The 4,588-nt window shown below is 45.1% G+C and overlaps 1 protein-coding gene across 5 annotated transcripts in view; it reads right to left on the bottom strand.

Moving 5' to 3' along the window:
- Positions 1-1,274: 1,274 nt before the first annotated feature.
- FBXO10 (F-box protein 10) overlaps positions 1,275-4,588 on the bottom strand; it is an 81,741-nt gene continuing 78,427 nt past the window's right edge. For all 5 annotated transcript variants that reach the window (XR_009541543.1, XR_009541547.1, XR_009541544.1 and 2 more), the window contains one exon: positions 1,275-2,010. The gene's annotated coding sequence lies outside the window, so the exon portion shown is untranslated. The remainder of the gene's footprint in view (positions 2,011-4,588) is intronic.

Here is a 4,588-nt window from a genome sequence, read left to right as displayed (position 1 = left end):
CCTCCCTCCTTTGGTGTCTCTGTGGTTGTAAATGGCAGATGGTTCGTGTGTGGGATGTGGGAGGGTGGGCCTGGGTTAGGCAGAGGCAAAAGATCTCACAGGCTGAACCTTGGACCACATCTGACGGATAAAGGTTAATAAAGAGAAATGTGAAGTGCTGTGGAAGGCCCAGTGGAGGAGTACGTGGTGAGGACAAAGCCCAATGAGGGGGGAAGAGGAGGCTTCAGGTCACCAATGTGATGGGCTTGCCAAAACAGACTAATTTAGTTCCGGGCTGCTGAACCAGCAGAGCCAAATCAGAGGAAATGATTAACCCACTTGCTCTGCCTGGCTCAAGCCACACAGAGGGTAGGAGTCAGGTCTGAAAGCCACGTTTTTGAGGGGAGTGAATCAGTCAGAGTCGAGTACAGAAAACAAATGGTCCTAGATATTCTTAAGGAGAAAGGAGTTTAATACATGGATATAAAGTACTATAAAATTGTTAAAGGGTTGTAGGAGCGGGAGTCAGGAGGTTGCTACTGGAACTGCTGAGTTCAAGAACACAGCTGGGGTGGCCAGCCAGGCATGAAGAAGCCACTTGAATTCAGCTGCTTCTTTTTTTTTTTTTTTTTTTTGGCTGTATGCAGGCCTCTCACTGTTGTGGCCTCTCCCGTTGCAGAGAACAGGCTCCGGACACACAGGCTCAGCGGCCATGGCTCACGGGCCCAGCCGCTCCGCGGCATGTGGGATCTTCCCAAACCGGCACACGAACCTGTGTCCCCTGCATCGGCAGGCGCACTCTCAACCACTGCGCCACCAGGGAAGCCCCAGCTGCTTCTTGAACTCATGAAGCTGGCAACTTGACACTGAAATTCTGGTTCAGCCACCCATGCTATCAGTACCCATGCTCTACCTCCTTGCTTGTTAGCACAAACAGCCAAAAGATTAAGAGGCTGACCTCCATCTTGCTTCCTTTTTCTCTGAGTTCATATTTAGGAACTTAATTTGCAACTAGAATCCTGCAGCAAGGGAGTCTTTGAAATAGGTTTCAGCCTCTAGTTACAGGAAGCCATACCAGAAGCAGGTGGGAAGGGATGCTGACTGCCACCAACCTTATCTGCCAGGGGGAGATGGAGAAGTCAGTGTCCAGAGGGGTGCTGTGAGGAACGGGACTATGACATGGAGAGACTTAGGTATGTGGCTAATGCTCAGACTCAGCTCTTTTTTTTTTTTAAAGAGAAGGTGACTACTTAAAAAACATTTTTTTAAACATCTGTGTTTTTTATTAATTTTTTATTTTTATTATTATTTTTTTTGCGGCACGCGGGCCTCTCACTGTTGTGGCCTCTCCTGTTGCGGAGCACAGACTCCGGATGCGCAGGCCCAGTGGCCATGGCTCATGGGCCCAGCCGCTCTGCGGCATGTGGGATCCTCCCAGACTGGGGCACGAACCCACATCCCCTGCATCGGCAGGTGGACCCTCAACCACTGCGCCACCAGGGAAGCCCCTTTTATTATCTTTTAAATTTTATTTTTTGGCTGCGTTGGGTCTTCATTGCTGTGTGCGGGCTTTCTCTAGTTGCAGCGAGAGGGGCCTACTCCTCGTTGCAGTGCATGGACTTCTCATTGTGATGGCTTCTCTTGTTGCGGAGCACAGGCTCTAGGTGTGCAGGCTTCAGTAGTTGCAGCACGCAGGCTCAGTGGTTGTGGCATGCAGGCCCTAGAGCGTGCGGGCTTCAGTAGTTGCAGCATGTGGGCTCAGTAGTTGTGGCTCGCAGGCTCTAGAGCACAGGCTCAGTAGTTGTGGCACACAGGCTTAGCTGCTCCGCGGCATGTGGGATTTTCCTAGACCAGGGATTGAACCAGTGTCCCCTGCATTGGCAGGTGTATTCTTAACCACTGTGCCACCGGGGAAGTCCACCAGACTCAGCTCTTCAAGGTTCTTCTGAGGCAGTGGGAGCAGCTCAGGTGTGTGGTGCTTGTGCTGGGGGCCAGGGACAGTGGAGGAAGGAAGACAGAATCCAGCTCTCTCTGAAAATGAGAAAGGAGGAAGTTTACACAGCAGCTGGGACATCCGTTAGGGAGTACATGGTAAAAATGGGCCTTGGATGACTCATTCGGGACAGGTGATCCTTACATTTCTTTGAGCACTGGGATGTGGTTATCAGAGCCACTTCTATGGCAAGGCCAGGCTTAAAGTGCACATTTTCCATGCTCTTGTCTGGCTTGTCCCCATTTGTATCTGATCCTGGGTAGCAGGCACTGTAGCATACTTGATCTCCGTCCAGCAGAGATGTGAGCAGGAAATCTAAGTGCCTCTTGTTTTTCTTTACCTAAGCTGTTGTGAAATCAGGTATGTGACTCTGCATCAGAAAAAAAATAATATCCTGATCTGTCTCTGGGAAAAGAATTCCTAGTGTGCTCATGGCTTAAAATGTGTTTTCATGCATACTTTTTAGATTCTGGTGGTTTTGACACCTTGAGGCTTAATGTCCAGCAGTGATTAGATCACAGCATGTGACCTGGCCTCTGAAGAGCCTCTGTCCTAGTGGGGAAGCAGCTTTCTTTAGTCACTCACAAAGAGGAGTGATATTGATGGGGAAAAGCCTAGGATGATAAATATACAATTGATCCTTGAACAACATGAATTTGAACTGCCCGGGTCCACTTATACATGGATATTTTTCAATAGTAAACACTATAGTACCATGCAAGTGGTTAGTTGAACCTGCAGATGTACGGATATGGAGGGCTGACATAAATTATGTGTGGATTTTTCAACTGCATGGTCAGTGCCCCTAACCCTTTGCATTGTTCAGGGGCCAGCAGTATACTTGTCCTGGGTGACAACAGGTATACTTCACTAATTGTAGGTGATGCAGTCCCAGAGGTTGACTGAAACGCAAGTTTCTGTTCGTCAAGGGGTTTGGGGTCAGAAGGCTCAAAAGAGGGCCTTTTTCAACAAGTCTCGTGAGAGGGTGCCTAACACAGTGCCTGGCATATAAGCGCTAGTGTCTGTGGAATGAATCATAGTGCATGAGCTGCACCTTCTTTCCTTGGCAGAGCTATTAGGCAGTAAACACTTGTAGAATAATGGCATCGTACTAGGTTTTTCCTAGCTCTAAAACCCCATTTATTTACTGATCCATTCACAGAGGATTCCTTGATCCAACCAAGTTATTTGCCATAATGTTGCTTGATGACCTCTTTGAAGAAAAAGAGACTGTGGGCTAGATGCTTGTACCTTTAATAAGATTTGCTGTTCGTGGAATAACTTAAGGGTGTTAACAGAATGAAGTCTGTTCCCTGGAGGGAAGTTTCTGTGGCCCTGACCTGCTGGACATTTAACAGTGATGAAGTCAAAGAAGGTGTATTTAACATACCTGCAGAGGACCCAACCTGGAAATAGCTAATTAGGTAAAAATTTTTAAAGTGCCTTCTTTTAAGAACTTTATTTTGATATAATGTCACACTTAAAATAGTTGCAAGAATAGTACAAAGAACTTCTGTATATCCTTTACCCAGATGCTCCAACTGTTCATGCGTTGTCCTATTTATTATTTGCTTTATATATTTATATATCTCTTTTTGAACCATTTGGGACAATTTGAGAAAAGCACCCTACCCTTTTTATCTTAAGTACTTCAGTATATATCCTAAGAATAAGGACTTTCTCTTCCATAAGCACATTACACTTATCAAAAGCAGGAACTAGAGCAATGATACAATACCAGTATCTGGCCCACAGCTCATATTCAGATTTTGCTGATCACATCTCTTTGGTCTTACTTAATCTAAAACACTTCCTCAGTCTTTGCCTTTCGTAACCTTGATATTTTGAAGAGTAAATCAGTTATTCTGTAGGGTGTCCCTCTATTTAGGTTTGTCTGGTGTTTCCTTGTGATTGGATTCAGGATATACGTTTTTGGCAGGGAATTCACAGGCATGGTGCTGTGTCCCAAGTGCATCACAGTAGATGGTTTATCTTGGTTTATCTTGTTCTCGCTGATAACTTACTCCTTGGTTAAGGTTATGTTCTCTCCACTGTGAAGTTACTACTTTTCTTTTTGTATTTACTAAGTAATTTGTGGAAAGATACTTTGAGCCTCTAAATGTCCTGTTCCTCATCAGACTACTACCCATAAGTTTTAGCCTGGATTGATCATTTTTGCTGAATCAGTTATCAGGATGGCTGCAAAATGGTGAGTGATTTTCTAACTAACTCCCATAATTTCTTATACAGTTATCATGGTATTCTATTATGTGGAGAAGCTTTCTTTTCCATTAAAAATTTTGTGTTCATTTAGTTATCAGTATGGACTCATAGATTCTTATCCTATGAACATTGTTATCATTTATTTTGATACTCAGATTGTACCACGTTTGGTCAATCTGAGTTCCTTCAAGCTAGCTCCTGTATCCCCATCATTTTAAGGGTGCTTCCTTAATTTCTGCCACAAGATATTCTAGCTGTCTTGTACTTCGCCTGCTCCAGCCCTGGAATCAGCCTTTTATCCAAGGAGCCTAGATAGGTAGCAAATGATGGGCCCAAACCAAGAAGTGAAATACCATCCTGACAATTAAGACAGGGCCTTCGGCTGCACTCAGG

Source organism: Lagenorhynchus albirostris, chromosome 7, assembly GCF_949774975.1.
Source record: "Lagenorhynchus albirostris chromosome 7, mLagAlb1.1, whole genome shotgun sequence".
In the NCBI taxonomy this organism is placed as follows: domain Eukaryota; kingdom Metazoa; phylum Chordata; class Mammalia; order Artiodactyla; family Delphinidae; genus Lagenorhynchus; species Lagenorhynchus albirostris.
The sequence above is the reverse complement of the archived record's forward strand: the minus strand, read 5'-3'. Positions and strand labels throughout refer to the sequence as shown.